The following is a 27786-nucleotide window of genomic DNA, read 5'->3' on the forward strand; positions in this document are numbered from 1 at the left end:
TCCCAAACCAGGGCTCGAACCCGTGTCCCCTGCATTAGCAGGCAGACTCTCAACCAGTGCGCCACCAGGGAAGCCCCTAGACTATTTTTAATATTGGTGCCTTCAGGGGATAGAATTAAGTACAAACCCAAGATGGATTTTTTTTTAATGTCCTTTAAGAGAGCTCTTCTCAATTTTAATTGATGGGTGATATTATTATTATTTTTTGCGGTCCATGGGCCTCTCACTGCTGTGGCCTCTCCCGTTGCGGAGCACAGGCTCCGGACGCGCAGGCTCAGCGGCCATGGCTCACGGGCCCAGCCGCTCCGCGGCATGTGGGATCTTCCCGGACCGGGGCTCGAACCCGCGTCCCCTGCATCGGCAGGCGGACTCTCAACCACTGCGCCACCAGGGAAGCCCTGGGGTGATATTATTTTTTAAGTGGTTACTTAAGCTTGAGAGTTAAACTGTTGTATTTCCATATACATAAGGTGCTTAAGTATATTTTCTGAGTTTAAACATATCTTGTTTTTTATGGATTCATTCTACCAAATGACTATACAAACATCAGTGATCTAGTGAAAACCACAATTTTACTTGTTATATTTTGATACTGTCTGGTGTTTGTAACAATTGTACAGGTTTCTGAGTGTTTGCTGAACTTTTAAATTCAATATCACTATTCCTAAACACACATCACTTCTTTTGTTTTTAATATAGCATACAAAAGTGTTTCTCAGCCTTGGATTTGCTTTCGAGTCCGTCACAAGGACGTTTACCTAAATTTACCTATATTTTCTGACACTTGAATTTAATTACAAACACATATAAGAATGTTCTCTCCAGGGTCTGCTTTTTTTTTTTTTTTTTTTTTTTTTTTTTGCGTTACGCGGGCCTCTCACTGTTGTGGCCTCTCCCGTTGCGGAGCACAGGCTCCGGACGCGCAGGCTCAGCGGCCATGGCTCACGGGCCCAGCCGCTCCGCGGCATGTGGGATCTTCCCAGACCGGGGCACGAACCCGTGTCCCCTGCATCGGCAGGCAGACTCTCAACCACTGCGCCACCAGGGAAGCCCCCAGGGTCTGCAATTTGTACTCATTAATTATATCTTAGAAAAACAAGATTATTAATTATGCTTACAATAAAATATTAGAACAAAAATACATCTCAATGTTCTGTCAAGATGTGTCCAAAGAGCGTATGTATGAATATGTCTGTTTATTTGTATGTGTTTTATGTATATGCGTGAAAAGTTACTTTAATTACAAATTGTGTTAGCCTAAGATATGGACACACACATCACTATTTACTTTTGTTTTTTTTCTTACACATCACTATTTTAAAGATAAATCCTGGCAATTATATTTGTGAATAAAAATAAAATATTTGCAGCACCCTTTTTCCCCCATGAAAAGTTCAGTTAAGCTTGAACATGAACATTGGTACTAATTCTACATAAAGTCCCTACGGGAGCTGTTAGAACGTTCTAATGTTAACATATTCAAATGAATACATTTTCCCCCAGGGTGGTAGAAAGAGCTTTACCTGTATATTTTACTTGAGATCTGAATGGTATAAGAGAAACCAATGGAGAAGAACAGAGAGCTATTTTAACTCAAAACCACTCATTGCATTAGATTTCTTAGTTTAAAAGCATGTATTCATTTCATTTTCTTTTGATTTTTAGACATTGGAGATGATGAACTAGTGTTGGTTAAATACAGCCTTCCTTTTTAAAAATGAGACATTGATTGCCCTAATGAAACCGTGTCCTTTACTGAATGCTTAAAGAACTGCATTTGCTGAATAAATCAATTAAATGCTTATCAGTAGGCTAGAAATGTTTTGACGGTCATTATAATTCTATTTTTCTAATTGGCAAAAGTATATCCAAAAGAGTATACAAAATGTATAAGTACAATTTAAAAAACAACAATAAAATAATCATCAGGGTACCCACCACCCAGCTGAAAAGTCAAAATATCACCAGAATCTTAGAAACCCCCCGTATTCATTTGCTAAGGCTGCAATAAGAAAATATCTCAGACTGGGTAGTTTAACTATCAGAAATTTATTTCCTCACAGTTCTGGAAGTTAGAAGTCCATGATCAGGGCAGGTTTAGTTTCTTCTGAGGCCTCACTCCTTGTAAGTTCCTCGTGGAAGTGAGTTTGGGCAGGCTCCCCCAAATGGTTTGCCCAGAGGGGTCTGCAAAGTAAGGCTCTGGCCAGAGACCACTGCCCATCACTCGGACCCTCAGCTGCTCTGTGCTCTTTCTGAGGTTTCCCACAATGTACTTGCCCAGCATATCCCACTTAACTGGAAATATAAACACATTTTTAAAAAGTGATCTTTGGATTAGCTACAGTTTTTTCTTTTCTTCTCAGTATTATCCATTGGGCTGCCTTTACTTATTATTTATTTCTTCTTAATAACATTTTTAGTCACAATAACCTCTTAAGTGATATCCTATGACAACGTAAATGATTTTCTCTGCTATCTGTTACTTACGAGCAATATTATAACAACAATAAAGGAATCTTAAAAGTGATCTTATTTCACATTTTACTCCAAAATGTTGGGCTGTCATTCTTTAATCTGTGTAAAGGGGAACTCACCCAAAGTTGAATTTAAATTATTTCACCCATGATGGGTGTAAAATATCCCAAGTCAATAAATGTAACTTTTCAGGGATGCTTATGATTTTTTTTTTTTGCCTCTGATGGATGGAATGATACACAATATCGTCTCTCTGGTGTTTCTCTGTCCTTAAAGGATAGCCATTTTCAATGACTTAGAAAAATCTGAACCTGACCAGGAAGTTGAAATAAGGTGGCAGCGAGCCTGCAGAAGGAAGGGGACTGCATGAAAAACTCAGATGCGGGGTCAAGAGCCAAGTCCACTCCCATCACCACTTCTAGGTTATCCTTTCAAAGACAATGGTCAGTTCTGAGCCAAAGTCATTAGTCTCAACCACCGATACCAGAAACTCAGAGGGACCTAATTTTTCAAGCAGAACAACAATATTAAATAAAATATTGCATTCAAGGGACGCCGAAATAACTGGATCCCTCTCCAGCACTAAATAAATGCTTCAGGCTGCTGCCCTGGCACTCACGGGGCACGAGAGAGTCACTTATTGCTATGAATATTTAGAGGCAATCTCGATTACCACTTTAATATCAGTGCAGCAGTTCCATAGCCGGGAAGATATGGGCCCTGTGGAACTGAGAGAGGACAAAATTGAATTAGCTGGAGAATAACACAGTAAGGAACGAGGGCACTGCAGCACCATAATGGGCGTCTCTGGCTTGAGGCCTTTTAGTTGTTACGTAAATGACAATAATGTTTATTCATGAGTCATTGATACTTTTCTCTGATGGAAAATTTACATCAGCAAACCACTTGTTAAAGTGTGCAGACTGGCACACATTATCTTAAGGTAAAAAGCGCTTTTGAAAGATGTGGAATGTAGTTTGAAGCTGTTTGTGTGTTACGGTGTTAGGTTCTCTTTCGCACGGATTCTTCTTACCGTATTTCTCTGCATGACGGGTTTACCGATTTTAGGCCAGTTCTCCCTTCCCACCAAAAAAAGGCACGACCTCACCACCTTTGTCATGTGTGATGCTCTGAATTCAAGCTCTTTATGCTGTTGCTACTGGTGGGATTACTAATGCTTAGATTTGCAACTAACATTTTAGATTTTCATTTTTGATTACTGTAGCTATAGCCAGATCATCTTAAAGCCTCATTCATTCACTGAAATATTGCCATTCTGCCCCACGCATCTGTACGCTCTAGGATTACAGTTCCCCATGCTGTGTCCATCTGAGGACAACGGCAGATTCTGAGCAGACAACGGTCGTCTGTCCCCTCCCAGAGCTCACTGTTGGGTTGTAAGAGGAGACGAACAACATGACTTAAAAGAAAGCAATCTAGAAGCACGACAGTGCAGGTTTCTCAAACTTAACCCATCTAAATTTCAACTCTTACGTTACCGCCCCTCCCCAATCCAATGCAAAAGGGAACTCGGGGAAAATTCACAGCAGCTCCCCCAGAACTCCCCAGCTTAGTTAACAATGCACCTTCTTAAACGCCTTCAGCAATGACCCACTGTTCTTAGAATAACTGTTGTCTTCACACCACCAACAGTCTGGCCTCTCTCACCCCTAAGCCCCCGGCACACCGCTGAACTGGTCAGGCTGCACCTGGCTTCTGGGCCTCTGCACCAGCTGAGCCTTTGCTGGAAGGCCCTCCTGGGCTCTCGAGGCGCCTCACCTCCCGGTCTCAGCCTGGACGTCACCCCCCGCAGGGAAGCCCCCCATCCCAGTGGGCTCTTTGCCCCACACACCACTTCTCTCTCTTTCTAGCTATCTCATTTGTGATCGTGTATTGGTGTGTTTATTTTACTTGTTAATTGTCTATCTCCCCTTTTCAGAAACAGAAACTTTGTAGGAAGAGGGAATTTTTCTGCTTTGTTCCACATCCTATTCCCCACGCCCAGAATGGGGCCACCTAGAAACATCTGTGGGATGACAGAAGACAGGTGCGGCGGTAGCAGGAGATGGCGGAAGGGATACTGATGCAGGGGGCAGCGGAGGCATAAGTGCCACCTCAGGAGGTATGAAGGGCCGTCTGGGCTCTCCTCCCGGGTCCCTGCTGACCCAAGCACAAGGCCAAAGTCCATCCATCTGAGCCCCGCCTCACTCTCAGAGGCTGACGGCCCACAGATGCAAGCAGCTGCACAGAGGATCCCTTGGTAGTGAGCGAGGAACTGGGCCATCGAAGGTGCCTTGGGTTCTGTTCCTCTGTGGAGAGGAAGAGGGGCTTGCTGGGAGCTGGACCACCTATACTTGGGGCGGCCGAGAAGGCCAGTGAGTGCGAGCTCCCAGCCTGGCTCCTGGCCCCTCCGAGGACGCCCGCTTGTCCCGCTTGGTTTCTTTGGACCTCAGTGATGGAGAGCCCAGACCAGAGCAGAGGGGCGGAGAGCGCGCTGTAAGAGGACGAGGGGATGAATCAGTGGAAATCAAGGTCAAACACAAGGTGGTGGCTCTGGGGGCTGCAGAGCTAGAAATCAGAGCCATGCTGGGAAGGGGGTGAGAAAATCAGGGTAGGAGGGGCTTGAGGACGTCCTATTCTGCCACTTAATGGTTCTTAACTGCCCTGGGCTTGGGGGCTGAACGCTGGACACCGTGTGGTGACGTGGTGACCTAGGAGCTGAAACGTGTGGTGAGACTGTGCTGCTGAAATGGGCCCCTGACATCAGATCCCAGCAGGCTGTGCACTGGTCCTCAGACCTCTGCTGCCCTCCCATCGGCTCTGCCTTCAGACATCTCGATTAGCAGGAAGGAGAGACAAAGTCGAGCTCCACCTGGCCGCCTGCTCAGGGCTCAGGAACCTCAGGACGCCCAGGGCAGGAGGCCAGTGGCTAGGATGGACTTCCCCATCGGCCATTCTCCCCATCACTCAGAAGACCGTCCACAGCCCTAGTGCCACGGGCCCATCGTCCCGCCCACACGAGGTGCCAGCCCCTCCTGCATGTTCAGTATCAGTGAGGCGGCACCACCGACAACGGGGCTTGCGATGAGCAACGCTGTCACGAGAAGACGGCCTGAGCCGAGTGCCAGGGCCCAGGTCACTTCAGTATCTTCAAGCTACCTCCTCCAACAGCTGCGGAGAAGGTCACTGAGCCCCTATGTGATGGCTAGGGACATCTTAAGTTGGATATTTAGGAAGCAGATAGGTAACAATCCCTCCTCCTTTGAATGCAAAGGAACAATCATCTCACCTAAGAAAGACCTATTTCATTGCATCTCGGAAACTTGTTCCATGTAGGAGGCTGAACCTGGGAAGGGGTCAGGCCAGAGATGTGTCCACAGACACGCTGGATGTTGCCACTCGGACTGAGGGACTACTGGTTGGTCATCTCACTCTGCTGGGCCTCGGCTTCCTCACCAGGAGACCGGGGATAACAATACTGTCTATCAGTGTGGTCGGCAGAATAACGGGCCCCCAGAGATGTCCTAATCCTGGGAACCTGTGAATATGTTACCTTACCTGGAAAAAGGGACCTTGCATATGCGATAAAGGGGGACAGGGAGATATTATCCCCGTTTATTCAGATGGGCCCAGGGTACTCACAAGGATCCTTAAAAGCACAGAACGTTTCATTGCTGGGGTTGGAGAGATGCCACAGGACAAGAACTTGACCACTTTGCTCGCTTTGAAGATGGAGCAAGGGAGCCATACGTCAAGGAAGCTGGGAACGACCTTGAGAAGCTGGGAGCGACCCTTAACCTTCAGTTGGCGAGAACACAGAGACCGTGGCCCGACAGCCTCCAAGTTGGCGGACTTCTGCCAACATCTGAAATGAGCAGGGAACGGACCCTCCCCTGATGCTGCCATCATAAAGGGCAGCTCTGGGAACACTTTGATTTTAACCTGGTGAGATGTGAAGCAGGAAACCCAACCAGGCTGCCCGCCTTGTGACCTTCAGAACTGAGAGATCACAGATGGGTGTTGTTTCAAGCCACCTAAGTTGTGGTGGTATGTTAGAGCAGAGATAGAAAACTGAACCATCAGGAAGGTTGCTGTGAGATTCAAACGGTAAAATGTCTGTTTGGAAACCATCCTGCATGATAAAATGGAAATGCATTTTTATTACATAAGTCCAATCACAAACGAAGCTGCTACTTCCCAGCATGACAGTGACAAAACACCATTTCACTTATTATTTATTGCTATTTACCCAAATTGCAACCTTTTTATGCTTTCTGTATTTTGATCTAAATGGGCATAATGTATTAAGTTTTTTAAAACGCTAACAAGTTTTCAAAAAGAAATATAATACAGTCATTAATTGGGGGCCTGTTTATAAGGCAGGCACCAGGCCAGTTCCTGGGGAGATGGCTCAAAGCAACTTATCTCCTCCCTTGTGTTGGTAGTAGGAGGCCCTTTGTCCTGTCACTTTAGCAGCAATATTTTAACTTAACCTTTACACCCCATGCTTCACTAGCCTCTGACCCAAGCACACCTTTCACATCTTTGGATCACACAATGCCTTACCTAACCAATTGATTCTTTTCTTAAAGAACTAGAGATGAAGAATAAGTAATTAACGGATGACTAGATCTTTTCCCCAGCTTCCCCTTCAGTCATCTCATGGGCAAACTGCATGAACAGGACAGCATCTAAAGAAAGACCACAAGGAGTCAGCAAGTCTGCACACAGTGAAGGATGACAAAGACTCTGACCTCCTCTCTAAACGATTAACTGCGCCTAGCTTCCCCTTCTACCCTTAAAAGACTTTCATGGCCAAGCAGAATCTTTTGAGTTGGTTCTTGGACACGAGTCCGCACTCTCGCCAGGTTGCCGGCCTCCTGAATAAAGCAGACTTTCCTTTTCCAACCAACACTTGCCTCTTGAGTATTGGCTTTCGAGCAGCAAGCAACCCAACCTGGTTTGGTAGCCCTTGTTAGTACGGAAGGAAGATATTATACCTATATGACCAGTGTTACGGAAGGCGACAGAAGGTTCTGGAAGACCCACATGGACACAACACAAGATACACGCATGCACGTCATCTTGACGTGAAATATTCTAAAGATAAGACTTGCTAAGATTTGCTTACTGATATAATCGGGATATTATAATATTAGAAAACAGAACCGAGCATTACTTTTTGGAATGACTTACCTAGTCTTACGAGACACAGCTGTAAAGTAACGTGCACTGTGTTGATTAACTAGAAAGTTTGGTTTCCAATAGAAAATTCATTTATCTAACTAATTTTATGTCTGGCAACTTCCATATACCATTTTATTTTTTCCTACAACAACATTTCGAAACTGTCAGTCAGAGGAAGTTAATAGCTTAAGTTGCTAGTTAGCTTGCATGCAAGCTGTCTTCCAGGGAGAATATCCCATTCATATGTTGACTAAGGGCCATTTATAAAGCATCCCTGTAATCTCTTTCAAATAAACGTTAGTGGAATATAATAAACTCTTTAAAAAGTAATCCTGCTATCGATCACGGAGGCACTGCCAAATCATTCTGTCCTCACTGAAGCCTGGTGCAAACAGGTTTTTCTGCTGCAAACAGAATTACAGCTAATTGCTAACTCTTTATAAAACATACCCTAATTGCCCCGTGAAAACTCATGCTAAAAGCCTCACGGAAAGCTATGAGATTTCACAGCTTCAGACAGAAATTGCAGTATGACTGTCCCCAGCTTTTCTCATCGCTTGCCCTGTCACGCTATTTCTTGGGGCATTTGGGCCTCAGAAGCAGGAAGGAGAGAGAGCAGGAAGGAGAAAGGTTGCTGGCAGGCGCTGGAGGAGGCCTCCAGGGGCAGAGTTAGGAGACGGAGCCAGAGAGGATGGTGCTGTGGACATAGATGCGTGCAGCCTTGCGACAGAGGACACAAGAAGGGCAGTGGAGGACTCAAGTGGCCACTCACTCCACTGGGTTCAAAGGACTTTGCACCCCTTGAAGATACAGTTTTCCATCTTTATCCTAGCTCGGTTCTGGGATAGGGAGGTCCTCAATCCGTGTACTTTGCTGAATGAAAACTTGAGTTCAACTTTCTTTTCTGTTAAAATACTAGTAAAGTCAACCAATCATAAATCCAGTAACTCTTCTAGGCAACTTTGTCTTCTACGTAGAGGACCCTCAAGTCCAAATCTCCAGCTCCAGCCTCTATCTTGTGATGGGAACGCCCACAAGTCAGGTCGAACAGATCCCTTACCAGCGACTCAAATGCTACTGGGTTTAAAACTCACTCCCCACGTTTCCCATCGTCTCCACAACTTCCTGAAGCACACTCCTCATCCCGGACCCCTTCTTTTCCCTGTTGTCATCATCATCGTCCTTTTGTGCCACATTCGTACCGTCCTGCGACTCTCGTCTTTCTCCCCAACTCATGTTGAATTAGTGGTCAAGCCCCGTGGACCCTGTCTCTGGATATCTCTGGAATTCTTTCTGTTCCTGCCGCGTGGTCCTCACCCCAGCTCTCCTGACCACTCTTGCATCAACCAGTCCTAGACACGGTTCCCTGAGCTCTTTCACAAATGCAGGGCTCAAATCCTACGTCTCCTCTGCATCTTGGTCTGAAGCAGAGGTTGCTCAGCTTTTCATCCTCTTCAGTCTGTCCACCCTCCCTCCCTCTCCACTCAATGCTCAAGGGCAGAGTTGACAAACATTTCCTATAAAGAGCCAGGTCCTAAATATTTTAAGTTTTGCGGGCCATTTGGTCTTTGCCAGGACGACTCAACTCTGCCCTTGCAGGCAAATACAGCCGCAGACAATACCTCAATGAATGAGCGTGGCTATGTGCCACTAAAACCTTATTTATGGACACCAACGTATGAATTTCATGTAATTTTTTTTAATTATTTATTTATTTATTTATTTTTGGCTGCGTTGGGTCTTTGTTTCTGCACGGGGGCTTTCTCCAGTTTGCGGCGAGAGGGGCCACTCTTCGCTGCGGTGCACGGGCCTCTCACTGTGGTGGCCTCTCTTGTGGAGCATGAGCTCTAGGGGTGCGGGCTTCAGTAGTTGTGGCGCACGGGCTCAGCCGCTCCGCAGCATGTGGGATCCTCCCGGACCAGGGCGCAAACCCATGTCCCCCGCACTGGCAGGCAGGCTCCCAACCGCTGCGCCACCAGGGAAGTCCCAATGTAATTTTATATATCATGAAATACTCATCATCTTTTGATTTTTTTTCCCAGCCACTTAAAAATGTAAAAAAACATTCTCGAACCCGAGCTAGCCTCCAAATCACCTGGAGGGCTTGTTGAAATGCAGATTGTAGGGTCCATCACAGAGTTTCTTATTCAGTAGATCTGAGACAGGGCCTGGGCATCTGGACTTCTAATAAGTACCCAGGTGACGCTGCTACTGTGGGCCCGGGGTCAGATTTTCCGGATCGCTGTGCTAGACCGAGTTTCACAGGGTGACAGTTCACAGGCTCCACGCAGCCTGCAGCGAATGTTGGTTTGGCCCCAAAGTGCACGCCACCCAATTGGTCAATCTGATTTAATTGCTAACCTCTAAGAGTCAGGAGAATTCTCAGACAAACCTGGATGTGTTGCTTCCCAGAGGAAAAAAAATATCAGAAAAATGGGCTTGCACTTCACGGGACAAGAATTGGCTGAAAGTGAAGAGAAGCTGCCTGTTCTTCCAGCCCCACCTGCCCTACGTTATCTGCACATGGAGGCCAAGGGGCAAAGGTGATCTATCGTCTTATGCCCGGCCAGCTTTGCTTGTTTATAACACCAACCTGGCCCCTTGCAGCATTTGAATTCGCAATCTCTGGTCTAATGTCAAACAGGATGTGGATACTGGTTGGATGACTAGAAATACGCATGGAAGGAATGAGCTCGGCTTTCCTCTCTTGCCTCCTCTGGCCTCCCGAACTCCTTCTCATCCCACAAGGCCCCTGAGCGGCTCCTAACCTTTGAAGCCCTCCGTGACGATTCAGGTAGAACTCTCCTCTCTTCTCCCTGCACGTTACACTCCCACGTTCTGCCTGGACTATACTTATTTCTGTTCATAGCAAAGTGCTCCCTAGGCTACAAGCTCCAGGAAGCCTTAGCCAACTTTGAATAGCCATCAAGCTGCCACTTTCTTATACATCCAAAGCACGAAACCAATGCTTCTTGGTTTGATTAACTTGAACTTGATCAATACATTCAAAAATGTTGCTCATTCATCTTTTCATCAAATAGTTACATGCCAGATACTGTGCTGTGTTCAGGCAGTCTACCCTGCTAACCAATCGTGACCCTCACTACAAAGTTCAGAGTCATGAAAATAGCTTATTATACTGAACCAAGGAATATACCAGCTACTTTGCTATTGATGTTGTGTTGACAGAGTTCCATATTTAAATCCACCCTTAATACAGACAATTTTTAGACCAATATAGAAAATCTCGTCCTTGCTGAGAGCGAGGCTGGAGTTATCACAAATGTGTGATCAGCAAATCCTTTGCCTATTTTGAGCTTTCCTGGATTAGCCATCTTAAACTAAACCACAGAGTGTAAATGTGACAGCATTTAAGAGGTTACTGTGGAAACTGCAGGATTTCTACCAGGACGATACTAGCGGCCACCAAGTGGTCATAACGAATGAAGTTCACAGTCACCACTGTGCCTTCATGTCCTTCACTGGTTGTCCATGGCTTTCGCTTTGGGAAAGGACAGCCAGGAGCGCTCAGGGATTCCTTTTTGTCCTGCTGGGCAGAAAAAAGAGCAGCTCCATTCCTATAAATGACTTTGTAACATCTATGCAAAACTGGACCAATAATCAATTACCTGGACTTTAAAATTAAGTAATGTTGACTTAACAAAGAAGAGTCAAGACAGCTAACAGATGCAGCATGGGGTATGAATAATTTATAGCTGACTTACAAGGTTTTTAACCAATGAAAACCAAAATTCCATTATTTTCTAGAGATAGAATGTCATACAGGGATACCTGCTGAAGTCCTGCTTAAAAAATCTTTTATTTGTAACAGTTTCAAGGAGAAAAGTTCAGAAACGATTTCAGATTAGTTATTTGCTAGAGGACATTTTGTATAAACAAAATTGTGTGTACGTATGTGGATTTCTCTCAAACAGAAAATAGGATCTTACCTAAAGGTGCAATGAAATAAGGAACAATAAAAACTGTTGCATGGTCATCAAGTTTAAATTAAAGGTTTCCCTGCTAATTCTTTATAAATAGAAAAGCTGGGCTTACACAGGGAACTATATTCAATACCTTATAATGACTTACAATGGAAAAGAATCTGAAAAAGAATATATATACGTATGTAAAACTGAACCACTTCACTCTACACCTAAAACTAAAACAACATAGTAAATCAATTACACTTCGGTAAAGAAATTTTTTTTAAAAAAGCTGGGCTTAGTGGAAGATAAAAGGAAGGGGGGCTTCCCTGGTGGCGCAGTGGTTGAGAGTCCGCCTGCCAATGCAGGGGACACGGGTTCGTGCCCCGGTCCGGGAAGATCCCACATGCCGCGGAGCAGCTGGGCCCGTGAGCCATGGCCGCTGAGGCTGTGCGTCCGGACCCTGTGCTCCACAGCGGGAGAGGCCACAACAGTGAGAGGCCCGTGTAACGCAAAAAAAAAAAATTTAGGGGATTCTGTCCCCCACCCTCAAAATATATACAAGCTCCTGCCCCCGTTCCACCTGTACATGGTTTTTGGCCCATCCTAGAAGGATGCTGTTTGTAAAGAAAAGAAAAACAAACAAAACTATGGGATGTGGAGTGGACGGAAGGCAAGACAATCTCTCTTCATCTGACAAGAAGCAGCTCAAAATAAACCACCGTGATGAAGCAGCGAGTAACAGGGACACACACACATGCATCGATGGGTAAATTGTGCATCCACACACCGCGTCTGCCGTAAACAGTGCAAACTGCTGGCAGGTAGATTTCACGAAAGGCAGTGGCTGGAGAGAACAGCAGGCTTACACCCACCCCTGTTTGTGGGGACCATCAGGACATGTGCACCAGAATATATTTTACATTAAAACGCTTGGTAGGTAACTGTCTTTTCCTTCTTTTTAAATATCCTGCTGAAAAGAACTGTATTTTCGAAGTCATGCAAAGTCATCATTCCCTCCTCAAACACATCTTTTGTGGGAGCTACACACCCCTGTTCCTTCCACAGTTTTCCACCGGGTATGGTTATCCGTGAGTCACTATTCAGGGACTCTGCTCTGGAACCACATCATGTTTTAAAATTTTACCATTTATTCTTTATTGTGTTGTATGAAGTCCCTGTGTAATGCAAGTATGTACTGTACGAAAATACCCATATTTCCAAATCACATTATGTGGTGTAGACCACAGCCTGCAGAAGCATCGTGTGTAGCCTTTACAATCCATGGTTGGATTTACACTTTACAATCCACTGTTGGCTGCTGCAAAAAGTATGGTAAGAGACGAAGGGGGGGGGTGGGGAAGAAAGCTAAGTATAAATACACTTCGCCAAACATACACAGCTTACAGTGGAACCCTCATGGAAACAAGTCAAATGAACACATTTGATGTGATATCTATAAAGTGTAGACTCTGCAATAAAAAGCCAAAGGCACATAAAAATATATTTTAACTTTAAAAATTATAGTAATTCTTTGCTTGTGTCTTACCAATATGTATCTGACGGTCAAAATTTCACAATATGGATATAATAGATAGAGCGATACTGTAGAAGAGCAACGAGAAAATCCCCCAAATCCATAAAGTCGTTCAAATGTGAAAACAGAGAACAGTTTCAACAATGGAGAATTTGCCATGGTGAGCCCAAACCATCTAATATAGAAAAGAGTCTAGAAAAAAGTCTTAGACGTTAAATAAATTTTGACTTCCTCTTGCTCAGAGAAGGTTCTTAAAATGCAACACTGGTTGTAATATTTCAGATATGAGTCACCAAATTTAGATTTCAGGGCCACTCCTTATCCTCCTAGATCCGTACGCTAACGGTCTATAAGTTCGGTCCAGGACTGCATCAGCTTATCACCTACTATGATCCTGTGAATTGCTATTATCCCAGATTCTCCCTTCCTAAACCTGCTTAGCTATTTTTTTAAGTGCACTGCAGGCCTCGTCATTTTGCTTATTGATTTATCTTATGAATTTTGACCCATAGTTCCAACTTATTGAGAACTTTTAAAGCCATGCCTCTTTTGGCCAACCTAGTAGCTACTCAGTGCCATGTCAGCCTTATTAAAGTATGATATTACAGTGCTGGTGAGATGCCAAGAAATGAGCACTTTCATGCACAGCTGATACAAGTGTAAATTGGTCCAGCCTTCCACGAAGCAATCTGGAAATAGTTATAATACCCCTTAAAAATGTACATATCTTTGATTCAACAATTCCAATCTTAATTCATTTAAAGGAAATAACCAGAAAAGTATGTACAGATATAAGCAGAAAGATATTTAGCACAACTTATATTGAAAAGTTACAAAATGCCTATATGTCCACCCCAGGGGAATGGTTTAAAAATGACACAGGAAGCAAGTGATAACGATATTACAGTCATTAAGCTGATGGTCCAAGAATGGAGAAGTTCTGCTTCTGCTGATGACAGTCAGTAATTTGGACTCATCTTCCCACTGAAAACAACTATAACAGCTGGGAAAAATATACAAAAATTCTACTTGAAGACAATGTAGAGTTTCCAAAGAAATAAAGAATCATGGGTCCATGACCCAGGGAGAGAAGAAAGCCCAAGGTGTGAACCCAGAATTGCAGGTTAATTTTCCCACCCAAGGCATGTGCAGATATTAGAAGAAGCAGTTTAGAGGCTGAAAATTTCAGCAGAACTTTCAACAGACTCACAGGGCCGAGGGGACAAAATTTGGATATCAGAGACTGCTAAGAAGGGGTACTGACAACTCCCCATTCTGGGCTTTGGACTGGGATCTCTAAATGCTAAGCCCCAGAAGAAAGGGTGAATCATAAGTAAAACAGTCCTCAAGGAGACTGAAACCTGCTTAGTCCCTGATCACAAGCACTCCTGGCTTAGGCACCAGTCATATAACATCAGTGTCTCAAATTATCCTTAAGCTTTTCATATTACAATATCTGACACTCAAAAACTAACTGGGCATAAGTGGATGCCAAGAAGAAGAGACTGAAATTCAGGAGAAACCATAGAAACTGATCTAGAGGAGATCCAGTTAATGGAGCTAACAGAGACAGACTTTTAAAATGACTACGTTTAGTAGGTTCAAGGAGTTAAAAAACAAAAATTTCAGCAGAGAATTGGAGCTACATGGCTTTCTAGAACTGAAAAATATAACTCATTGAATAGGTTCAACAGCAGTTTAGACAGAGCTGAAGAGAGCAACAGTGAGTGGAAAATAGATCTGAAGAAAATATGCAGGACTAAAACATAAAGAGACAAAAGGGTGGAAAATTTAGAAAAGAGCTTAAGAGATGTATGGGATATGCTGAAATGTCTAGGCATGTGCAGAGATGCACATGGTAAAAGAATATAAGAGAAAACACAGCAGAAGCAATATTTGAAGAGAAAAAAACTAGGAATTTTTCAAAATTGGCAAAAGACATTGAGACCCACATTTTTAAAACACTATGAATCCTAAGCACTATAAATAAAAGTAAAAACCACACATAGACCTAACATAGTAAAATTTCTGAAAAATAGAGATGAGTAAAAAAATACAATATCTTAAAAGGAGCAGCAATAGTTAGCAGATAACATCACAGAAAATAATGGAATATCTTATAGTGCTTACAGAAAATAATTTCCACCTAGAGTTCCATACCCCATGAAATATCCTTAAAAACTGACGATGAAATGAAAGCATTTTCAATCAGACAAAAATTGAAAGAATTCATAAGCAACAGATTGTATTAAGGGAATACTAAGGGCTTTTCTTCAGGCAAGAGGAAACTTACCCTTGAAAGCTGCTTGGAGATGTAGGAAGGCGTGAAGAGGTAAGGTTAACATGTGGGAACCTCTAAATGAATATTAAAGGCATGATAGAACAATAATTAAGAGAGAGAGGAAGTAAATATAACCCAATGAATGAGTTTATAGCAGTTTAAACAGCCCGTGTTCACTTTCAATGCCTTCATTTCCAATGATATATTTTTCAAATGGAAGATTTCATGACCCAAGGCCTTGGTGGTCCTACCTGGGACTTCAGTCACTAGAGATATAGTCTGTATTTCTTCTGGCTGCACCCATTTCTCCAACACATCTGCTGAGCATCAATTACGTGCACACTGTGCAGGGTGCTGGGACCACAGAGATGAAAACACCCATTTTATAGGTGAAGAAGAGAAACTCAGGGAGATTAAGCAATTAGCTCAAGGTCACCAGGCTCATAAGTGGCAGAGCTGAACTCCAGGTCTATTCCCTTGTCACAGATCTTTTACTAAGCAGCTCTTACTCCCAATCAAAAATGATGTATATATGAATGCTCAGCTGGAATGTATCCACATTATGGTTTTATGGCTATTAACACTCAGCTTTTTTCTCTCATATCCCTGCATCACTGTCACTCTCTTCACTATCTCCAAGTTATTCCCTTTAACCATTTTTCCTACTCTCTGTGCCTTTGCAGCACAAAATCTCTTGAATTCATTCATGAAATGTGCAACCTTCTATTTACTCAGATGTTAAGCCTACAGAATTCTGCAGTTGAAAGAATCCCACTGGGATTTCCAACCATTTAAGGTCACTGCCCAAATCATGCATAGCTGCTATCCACTCACCCTGGCCAAGAGCTGGGGTCAAGGTGAAAGCCGATGCCCCAAGGTGGCCCAGGAGAGAAGGAAGGAGGCTGCTGTTTCCCTCCACCTGCCTGAACCCATCCCACCTGATGGGACCTGGGCAGACAGGAGAAGGCCAGTGGTGATGCTATCAATGGGGCTCCTTTCTGATTCGCAACACCAAATTCAGTGCCTCCAAGCTAAGAGTTAGCCCCCTTAACTCTGGCAATAACTTTTGCATATACCTTCATATATCTTTAACAACTTGGAGGGGAAAATTCCTTCTACCAAGCAATAATCAGTCACATGTCTCTATATAATTTACAGTCAAGACACATTTTTAGAACACTGAAATACTGCTTCAACGTTTCTGCTATTAACATAAGACCCTGATTTTATTTGCTGGAGAACTTATTAGCACAGGACCTCACATTTTTTATTAATAGGAAACACAAAAACTGACCTGACTAAAGAATAACATTCTGAACAGAAACATAAAAACACTCAAAACCCAGATATAAAAGTCTACATAGGCTGAGTGTTGAATTCTTCTTACATGTCCACAGATTAAGTGCTGCTCATGTACAAATATTGCTATGAGATCCCACAACTATATTATGATGAAAAAGACCAACTTCTGAGGGGGCCCAAAGGTTTCCGTCAGCAGGTCTTTTGAGTTTCGTCTGCTGAATAAAGACAAATATTCAAAGTAAACAACTATTTTAATAGGTAGGTTGAAATCAATGCTTATCAACCTGGGGTGATTTTGCCCCCAGGGCAAATGTGGCAACATCTGGAGATGTTTCTGATCATTGTGACTGGGTGAGGGATGCTACTGGCACAGGGTGGGTAGACACCAGGGATGCTGGTAAACATCCTACTGTGTACAGGATAACCCAGTGTTCCCCCACTCCTCCAGCAAAGAATTATCCAGTCCAAAATGTTAACAGTGCCACAGTTGAGAAGCCCTGATTTAACATTTTTCTTCATGAATAGCTGTATTTAACCAGATGGTCTATAAGTTAATAAATACTAACAATTCCCTGCTTTACATAGCACTCCTTCTCATTATTTTATTTATATAAGCAAACAGATGGATTATGTATTTTTTAAGACCACCTTTGAATGGGAGAAAACGTGCCAAGATGTAACTATATTCAATCCATATCAGTGTGAATGCAGTTCACCTCAGCCCCAGAAATGACGGAACATTGGAAAATAGATTATTGTGTAATAGATTAAAATCCGGGGAGGTTTTCTGGAAGAGATAGGTCTTCAGTTCTCATTAAAGGAAGACCAGGGCATGCTGGTGGGAGGATAGAACTTTCATGCTTCTGAGTTAAATGTGCAAAACCTTGGAGACAGGCAAAAGGAACATGGAGGTGGGAGGTGTGGTATATAGCCGGAGCAGTAGATTTTGGGAGGGATGTGTATTTATGTGAGATCAAGGCTTACAGGGTGTGATCACTTGGCAGGAAGATTTGAAGACAATCATCAAAAGTTTGCATTTAATCCTGAGCAATGGAAAGGCAGGGACCATTACAAGTCCACTGAGAAATTCTCAGAAGATAAAAACACATCAGTCTACTCTCCCTTCATCCAAGTGGACAACATCACCCTTTGCAAACATTCTCTCCTAATTTTAAGGCACAGTTAATACTCTGCCCCCTTAATCCTAGCTTATTCTCCGTGACTGGGGGCTAATCAATCTTTTTCAAATTTAATGAACATGTATGGGCAGCATGTATCATACCATGGCACAGCTTGAGCCATTTAAGAAACATTTCAAATCCAAATCGTGTACAAAAACATCCTGGCCTTATCTACAATTTCAACATGCTCTGGAGAAGCAACAGTCTGTGGTGTGTTCTCCAGAGGGATCCTCAGGGTCATCCAGTTCTGATGCTTAAATCAAATAATCATTTGGCTTAATTCTCTTATTGTTCCTCAAACCCCACCCCCACCCTCCATGCTTTCATCATTCCAAACTGCTCATTCTGCTTTACCATGTTTGTTTCTATGCCAGACTCTGCAAGTTCAGCCTCCAGCCCTCAGACTATCTTCACTAACTTATTGTGATCACAGATGTGCTTCTGGATCTGTGTCCCTTTTGCATGCAACCTCATGGACTTGAGGCTGAAAATGGAAAGTCAGCATTTTTTAGAAAGTAATTGGTCTTTAGTAATATTTTGAACATGATAAATGTGTTTTAGTAAAACCAGAAATTATTATGATAAGAAAGAACACAGATAGTTGGGAAGAATTCACCCCTTGCGTGAGGACATAAGATAATGAGTAGAGGTCCAAGGCACAAGAGGGTGGTAGGGGTCTAAAGAGTTGGAAATAATCTCTATAAATTTAAAATAAAAGCACAGTTGTCTCCTGTCTAAAGCCAGTTTGTACTCAGTTGTTTTTAAAAAGGAAACCTCCAATAGAGAGGATCCTCTTATGCTAAATTATAAATCACCACTGAAAAATAACTTTTAGAAAGAAAGCAAAAGGTTTTTCAAACAGGTTATCCATACCATTATCAAAGAATGCATTTTTCCAGAATTGTAAATGCCTGAACCAAGGGTATTTTTCAGTCTTAATAAAGTAAAATCCATATCACTTCCAATTTCTACTAGTTGAGTACAATCACTGTGACCTGAGAAAAGAAGTAACTCATACAAAAGCAGAGCAAAGGAAGAGGTGATACAGCTTTGGAACAGGCTGGACATAATGGATAAAAGAAGAATGTAAGCCAAGTAAGGTACAAAGTGGAAACCTGGGTGCCTGGAAGGACACTGATGCCTCGGCGAAAATAAGGGAGTGAGGAGAGAGGGCTGATTTGATAACTTTACTATGTGATGTGTTGAACACTTTTACATGTGTGAAATTAATGTTTCTCTACGTACAGTGTGATCTATTGCTGTCTCAGGAAACACAGATATTCCTTTCTGCATGTTGGTTGTAAAAATCCCCATTCATCACAATGTGCTTTTCATCCTTGTGGTATTTCCAGTTGCTCATGCTAACCTATGCGTGTCACTAATATAACAACAGCTGTTTTTATTACTGCTGTCATTGGAAAAGTACAAACATGTTTGTACAGTTTTCCTAAGCAAAACTGTCATCTTCTCTTTTATTAAATTGGGCTTTCATGATTAGTGGGAATAGTTAAATAGCTGTAGAAATCCAATTAGAAAGAGTAATGTAACAACCTATACAAGGGTCCCAGGCCATTTCCCAAGACAGGTCGTTAAATTACCTCCTAAGAAGAGAAGATTCACATATAGCACTTTTTCTTCAAGTACTCATCCAGGGCAATTAAGAAGGTCCTACCCTATTCCTAGCTCTTGGGAATTTTTTGAGGTGAGGTATTATGCTTTGAGTAAAACCAAGGAAGATGATAAAGGGAGATTACTTCTGCACAGCAGGACAGGAAAACAAGCAACATGTTTGAAACTTGGTCTAGGTATACACATGCTTTGAGACAGACTGACTGTGTATACCAAAGCCTCTTTAACCTGTGACGGTTTAGGCTCCTTAATTCACTGTAAGGTAATGCTTCACTTTGCTTCTCCTAATTTCAAGACCACTATTACATTATACCTCAAATTGGCTGATTCATAGAAGAGTGAAGATCCTAGGCCAAAGCTATTTTTAAATTCTCCCACCATGGTATAATATTATTTGACAATAGACTATAAATAAGTTAAAGAAGCATACTGTAAATTCCACAGGCTTTCTCAAGCCAACTTCCTCCAGAGATTAAGCTGTAATGCCTTAAGGCATACATTACACACGATGAATTCACTTTTTTCCTATACATTTAAGTGGTGTTGGTTATGTATCATTCTTGGGAGAACTGAGAAAATAGACACAAATCATTTTTTTTGTCTTCTGTGTTTCAGATGTGTTTCTCTCATTGAGAAAGGCTGTGCTTCACACAAACACCGTCCATTAGCTAATCAATCAATGAAGACAAAGAGACAACAGCGTAGAAAACTAGAATACTACAAACACAACAAAAACTCTACATTAATCCAAAACACAGTAGGAAAAACAGACACAAAACAGATGGAGAAGTAGAAAATAAATGGCAACCACTTCAGTATAGTTAACCCTATCAATAATCACATTAAATATAAATGGTCTAAACACTCTGACATTAAAAAAACAGGGATGGTCAGATTGTGTAAAAAAGCAAGTCTTTAATTATATGCTGTCAGCAAGAAACCCACTTTAAAGAAGCAGACAGGATAAAAGTAAAAGGATGGAAAATAATAGACTATAGAAAATAAAATCCTATTTGATTAATTGGACTTCAAATTTTAAAGATTCTTTTCATTAAAAGACATCAACAAGAAAATATAAAGTTAAGCTACTGAATGGGAAAAAATATTTGCAATACAAAGGATTTGTATCTAGAATATATATTTTAAAAAAACTATTAACCACTCAAGAAGAAGAGCTTAAATAACCCATTTAAAAATGGGCAAAAATTTTTGAATATTTACCTTCCTTCCCCCAAAAGATATTTGAAGAGCCAATAAGTGTATGTAAACATGGGCAATCTCAATAGATATTAAGGAAATAGGAACTAAAACTACAATGAAATACCAATACTCATCCATTAGAATGACTGAGATTAAAAAGACTAAGAATACAAGTGTTGCTGAGAGTTGGAGCAACTAGAATGCATAAACTTTGCTGGTGGAAAAATAAAATGGCACACCACTTTGAAAAACAATATGACAACTTCTTAAGAAGCTACATATGTACTTGGTACTTGAAATAGAAATTCCAAAATATTTTCCCAAGAGATATAAAAATATATGTCCACATAGCAATTTACACAGAGGTAAACATAACAGCTTTATTCTTAGTAGCTCAAAACTTAATAGCTCAACTGTCCATCAACAGGTGAATGTATAAATGAACTGTGGCATATCCAACAATGACTTACTATTCATCAATATAAAGGAATGGACTGATACCAACAGCAACACAAATGAATCTCAAAAACAATGCTAATAAGAAATGAGACACAAAAGAGTACATATTGTATGATTCTGTGTATATGAATTTCTAAAAGAAAGAACTCTTTAGTGATAAATACTGGGGCCAGGGAAAATGGGAGGGACTGACTGTAAAGGAAATTTGGGGGATGATGGAAATATTCCATATCTTAATTTTGGTGGCGGGTCATGACTGTACACATTTGTCAAAATTCACTCAAATATACACTTAAAATAGGTGCCTTTTAATGTTTTTTATTGTTTTATTTCAAAGATTTTTTTAAAAAAAATCTCCACTTGATATGTTTTGTCTATCTCTACTTTTAGTTTGATTTTTGTAGTATATATTTTGTGCAAATTCTAATAGAAGTTTTTCAGATTGACGGAAAATGATTCCAAATAGAATTACGGCAGGATAATTGGACACTTTTTCACTGGGAAATATCCTTCTTTATTTCTAGTGATACTTATCTTAAAACTACTATATTTGATATTATTACAGCTGGTCAGCTTTGATTAGTATTTGAATGGCATATATATTTTTCCATCCTTTGTTTCAGTTGAAATTTCCATATTTCTCTATTCTATATTTCTATATGTGTTGATATTTAAAGTGTATCTCTGGTAAACCATATAAATCATATATGATTTCTTAATTCCATCTGATAATCTTTGATTTTCAATTTGCCCAATTAATTGTTTTTAACTAACTTTACTTTTTTATACAGCAGGTTCTTATTAGTTATCTATTTTATACATATTAGTGTATATATGTCAATCCCAATCTCCCAATTCAACTAACCACCACCACGTCCCTCCACTACTTTCCCCCCTTGGTGTCCATACGTTTGTTCTCTATATCTGTGTCTCTATTTCTGCCTTGCAAACTGGTTCATTGGCACCATTCTTCTAGATTCTACATATAAGCATTAATATACAATACTTGTTTTTCTCTTTCTGACTTACTTCCCTCTGTACGACAGCCTCTAGGTCTATCCACGTTTCTACAAATGACCCCATTTTGTTACTTTTTATGGCTGACTAATATTCCATTGTATATATGTACCATATCTTCTTTATCCATTCACCTGTCGATGGGTATTTAGGTTGCTTCCATGATCTGGCTATTGTAAACAGAGCTGCAATGAACACTGGGGTGCATGTGTCTTTTTGAATTATGGTTTACTCTGGGTATATGTCCAGTAGTGGATTGCTGGGTCATATGGTAATTCTATTTTTAGTTTTTTAAGGAACCTCCATACTTTTCTCCATAGTGGCTGTATCAATTTACATTCCCACCAACAGTGCAAGAGGGTTCCCTTTTCTCCACATCCTCTCCAGCATTTGTTGTTTGTGGATTTTCTGATGATGCCCATTCTAACCGGTATGAGGTGATACCTCATTACAGTTTTGATTTGCATTTCTCTAACAGTTAGTGATGTTGAGCAGCTTTTCATGTGCCTCTTGGCCATCTGTATGTCTTCTTTGGAGAAATGTCTATTTAGATCTTCAGCCCATTTTTTGATTGGGTTCTTTATTTTTTTAATATTGAGCTTCATGAGCTGTTTATATATTCTGGAGATTAATCCTTTGTCCATTGAATCATTTCCAAATATTTGCTCCCATTCTGAGTCTTATCTTTTCATCTTATTTATAGTTTCCTTTGCTGTGCAAAAGCTTCTAAGTTTCATTAAGTCCCATTTGTTTATTTTTGTTTTTATTTTCATAACTCTGGGAGATGGGTCAAAAAAGATCTTGCTGTGATTTATGTCAAAGAGTGTTCTTCCTCTAAGAGTTTTATAGTGTCCAGTCTTACACTTAGGTCTTTTGTCCATTTGGAGTTTTGTTTTGTGTATGGTGTTAGGGAGTATTCTAATTTCATTCTTTTATATGTAGCTCCCCAGTTTTCCCAGACCCACTTATTGAAGAGACTGTCTTTTCTCCATTGTATATCCTTGCCTCCTTTGTCATAGATTAGTTGACCATAGGTGTGTGGGTTTATCTCTGGGCTTTCTATCCTGTTCCACTGATCAATATTTCTGTTTTTCTGCCACAACCATATTGTCTTGATTACTGTAGCTTTGTAGTATAGTCCGACGTCAGGGGTTCTGATCCCTCCAGGTACGTTTTTTTCCCTCAGGATTGCTTTGGCTATTCTGGGTATTTTGTTGTCTCCATACAAATTTTGAGATTTTTTTGCTCTAGTTCTGTAAAAAATGCCATTGGTAGTTTGACAGGGACTGCGCTGAATGTGTAGATTGTTTTGGGTAGTATAGTCATTTTCACAATATTGATTCTTCCAATACAAGAATATGGTATATCTCTCCATCTCTTTGTGTCATCTTTGATTTCTTTCATCAGTGTCTTATAGTTCTGAGTACAGGTCTTTCGCCTCCTTAGGTAGGTTTATTCCTAGGTATTTTATTCTTTTTTTTGCAATAGTGAACGGGATTGTTTCCTTAACTTCTCTTTCTGATCTTTCATTGTTAGTGTATAGGAATGCAAGAGATTTCTGTGCATTAATTATGTATCCTGCAACTTTACCAAATTCATTGATTACCTCTGGCAGTTTTCTGGTGGCATCTTTAGGATTATCTGTGTATAGTATCATGTCATCTGCAAACACTGACAGTTTTAATTATTTTCCAATTTGTATTCCTTTTATTTCTTTTTCTGCTCTGATTGCCATGGCTAGGACTTCCAAAACTATGTTGAATAATAGTGGTGAGAGTGGACATCCTTGCCTTGTTCCTGACCTTAGAGGAAATGCTTTCAGTTTTTCACCATCGAGAATGATGTTTGCTGTGGGTTTGTTGTACATGGCCTTTATTATGTTGAGGTAGGTTCCATCTATGCCCATTTTCTGGAGAGTTTTTATCATAAATGGGTGTGTTGAATTTTGTCAAAAGCTTTTTCTGCATCTATTGAGATGATCATATGGTTTTTATTCTTCAATTTGTTGCTATGGTGTATCACATTGATTGATTTGCATATATTGAAGAATCCTTGTATCCCTGCGATAAATCCCACTTGATCACAGTGTATGATCCTATTAATGTGCTGTTGGATTCTGTTTGCTAGTATTTTGCTGAGGATTTTTGCACCTATATTTTCAGTCTGTAACTTTCTGTTTTTGTAGTATCTTTGTCTGGGTTTGGTATCAGGGTGATCATGGCCTCATAGAATGAGTTTGGGAAGGTTCCTTCCTCTGAAATATTTTGGAAGAGTTTGAGAAGGATAGGTGTTAGCTCTTCTTTAAATGTTTGATAGAATTAATCTGTGAAGCCACCTGGTCCTGGACTTTTGTTTGTTGGAAGAGTTTTAATCACAGTTTCAATTTCATTACTTGTGATTCGTCTGCTCATATTTTCTATTTCTCCTGGTTCAGTCTCAGAAGGTTATACCTTTCTAAGAATTTGTCCATTTCTTCCAGTTTGTCCATCTTATTGGCACAGAGTTGCTTGTAGCAGTCTCTTATGATGCTTTGTATTTCTGCGGTGTCCGTTGTAACTTCTCTCTTTTCATTTCTAATTTTATTGATTGGAGTCCTCTCCCTCTTTTTCTTGATGAACTTGGCTACAGGTTTATCAATCTTGTTTATCTTCTCAAAGAACCAGCTTTTAGTTTTATTGATTTCTGCTATTATTTTCTTTGTTTCTATTTCATTTATTTCTGCTCTGATCTTTATGATTTCCTTCCTTCTACTAACTTTGGGTTTTGTTTGTTCTTCTTTCTCTATTTCCTTTAGGTGTAAGGTTAGATTGTTTATTTGAGATTTTTCTTGCTCCTTGAGGTAGGCTTGTATTGCTATAACCTTCCCTCTTAGAACTGCTTTTGCTGCATCCCATAGGTTTTGAATTGTCATGTTTTTGTTGTCATTTGTCTCTAGGTATTTTTTGATTTCCTCTGATTTCTTCAGTGATCTCTTGGTTATTGAGTAACGTATTGTTTAGCCTCCGTGTGTTTGTGTTGTTTACAGGTTTTTTCCCCCTGTAATTGATTTCTTATCTCATAGCGTTGTGGTCAGAAGAGATGCTTGATATGATTTCAATTTTCTTAAGTTTACTGAGGCTTGATTTGTGACCCAAGATGTGATCTATCCTGGAGAATGATCTGTGTGCACTTGAGAAGACAGTGTAACCTGCTGTTTTCGGATGGAATGTCCTATAAATATCAATTAAATCTATCTGGTCTATTGTGTCATTTAAAGTTTCTCTTTACTTATTAATTTTCTGTCTGGATGATCTGCCCATTGGTGTAAGTGAGGTGTTAAAGTCCCCCACTATTATTATGTTACTGTCAATTTCCTCTTTTATAGCTGTTGGCATTCGCCTTATGTATGGAGGTGCTCCTATGTTGGGTGCATATATATTTATAATTGTTATATCTTCTTCTTGTATTGATTCCTTGATCATTAGGTAGTGTCCTTCCTTGTCTCTTGTAACATTCTTTATTTTAAAGTCTGTTTTATCTGATACGAGTATTGTTACTCTGGCTTTCTTTACATTTCCATTTGCATGGAATATCTTTTACCGTCCCCTCACTTTCAGTCTGTATCTGTCCCTAGGTCTGAAGTGGGTCTCTTATACACAGCATACATATTGGTCTTGTTTTTGTATCCATTTAGCGAGACTGTGTCTTTTGGTTGGAGCATTTAATCCATTCACATTTAAGGTAATTATCGATATGTATGTTCCTATGACCATTTTCGGAATTGTTTTGGGTTTGTTTTTTTAGGTCCTTTTCTTCTCTTGTGTTTCCCACTTGGGGAAGTTCCTTTAGCATTTGTTGTAGAGCTTGTTTGGTGGTGCTGAATTCTCTTAGCTTTTTTTGTCTGTAAAGCTTTTGATTTCTGTGTCAAATCTGAAGGAGATCGTTGCCAGGTAGAGTAATCTTGGTTGTAGTTTCTTCCCTTTCATCACTTTAAATATATCGTGCCACTCCCTTCTGGCTTGTAGAGTTTCTGCTGAGAAATCAGCTGTTAACCTTATGGGAGTTCCCTTGTATGTTATTTGTTTTTTTTCCCTTGTTGCTTTTAATAATTTTTCTTTTACTTCAGTTTTTGTCAATTTGATTACTATGTGTCTTAGCGTGTTTCTCCTTGGGTTTATCCTGCCTGGGACTCTCTGCACTTCCTGGACTTGTGTGGCTATTTCCTTTCCCATAATAGGGAATTTTTTGACTATAAGCTGTTCAAATATTATTGGGTCCTTTCTTTCTCTCTTCTCCTTCTGGCACCCCTAATGTGAATGCTGTTGTATTTAATGTTGTCTCAGAGGTCTCTTAAGCTGTCTTCATTTCTTTTCATTCTTTTTTTCTTTATTCTGTTCCGTGGCAGTGAATTCCACCATTCTGTCTTCCAGGTCACTTATTGATTCTTCTGCCTCAGGTATTCTGCTCTTGATTCCTTCTAGTGTATTTTTCATTTCAGTTATCGTGTTGTTCTTCTCTGTTTGTTCTTTAATTCTTCTAGGTGTTTGCTCTTTACTCCTTCTAGGTCTTTGTTAAACATTTCTTGCATCTTCTCGATCTTTGCCTCCATTCTTTTTCTGAGGTCCTGGATCATCTTCAGTATCATTATTCTGAATTCTTTTTCTGGAAGGTTGCCTATCTCCAGTTCATTTAGTTGTTTTTTCTGGGGTTTTACCTTGTGCCTTCATCTGGTACATAGTCTTCTGCCTTTTCATTTTGTCTGTCTTTCTGTGAATGTGGTTTTTGTTCCACAGGCTGCAGGGTTGTAGTTCTTCTTGTTTCTGCCGTCCTGCCCATTTTTTAAATATAATTACTGATACAGCTGAGTTTAAGCCTACTGTCATATTTAGATCCTTGTCCCATTACTACTTTGTTCCTTTATTCTTCTGTTCCTTTTTTAAAAAATTGAATCTTGCATTTTAATTTTATTTTCTTCCTCTAGTACCTTCTTAAGTATTTTTGTATGATTAATTTAGTGATTATTTTAGAGATTACAATATTCATCCTAGACTTATTACATCTTAAATTAGTATCTTTAGTGCTTTGAAAACAATGCAAAAATTTTACAACAAATATTTAACTGGAGTTTAACTCCATTTGCCCCTCCCTTTGTGCTACTAATGTCATATATTTCACTTCTACATATGTTTTAAATCCTTAAATTTCTTGCTACTGTTGTTTTAAACAGTCAATATTCATGTTTACCAACATATTTACTTTCTGTTTCTGTATTTCTATGCTTCCATCTGGCATAAATCTTCCTTCAACCCGAAGAGCATCCTTTTATAGTTCTTATAGTTTGAGTCTGTTGGGGATGAATTTTATCATCTCTTTTTGGCCCTAAACAACTTTACTTCTCATTCATTTTTGAAAATTATTTTCACTGGGTTTGAATTCTAGGCTGTCAGTTTTTCTTAGTTTCTGCCCTTTCTCTTTCCATTTTCTTCTGGTCAGCATGTTTCTGTTGAAAAGCCAACTGTAAGCTTTAATTTTACTCCCTTGTAGTCTTTTATCTTCTGGATGTTTTAAAGACTTTCTCTTGAACTTTGATTTGATTTGATGGGGTTTTCTTTG

The 27786-nt window shown here is 40.5% G+C and overlaps 1 protein-coding gene across 1 annotated transcript in view; it reads right to left on the reverse strand.

Annotated features, from left to right (window-relative positions):
- The window catches only part of ADAM12 (ADAM metallopeptidase domain 12), a gene marked incomplete at both ends in the record, with an annotated part of 387447 nt that overhangs the window by 276175 nt on the left and 83486 nt on the right, over window positions 1-27786 (reverse strand). The window lies entirely within an intron of this gene.

Source organism: Grampus griseus (genome assembly GCF_964374135.1).
Source record: "Grampus griseus genome assembly, chromosome: 16".
Taxonomy (NCBI): Eukaryota; Metazoa; Chordata; class Mammalia; order Artiodactyla; family Delphinidae; genus Grampus; species Grampus griseus.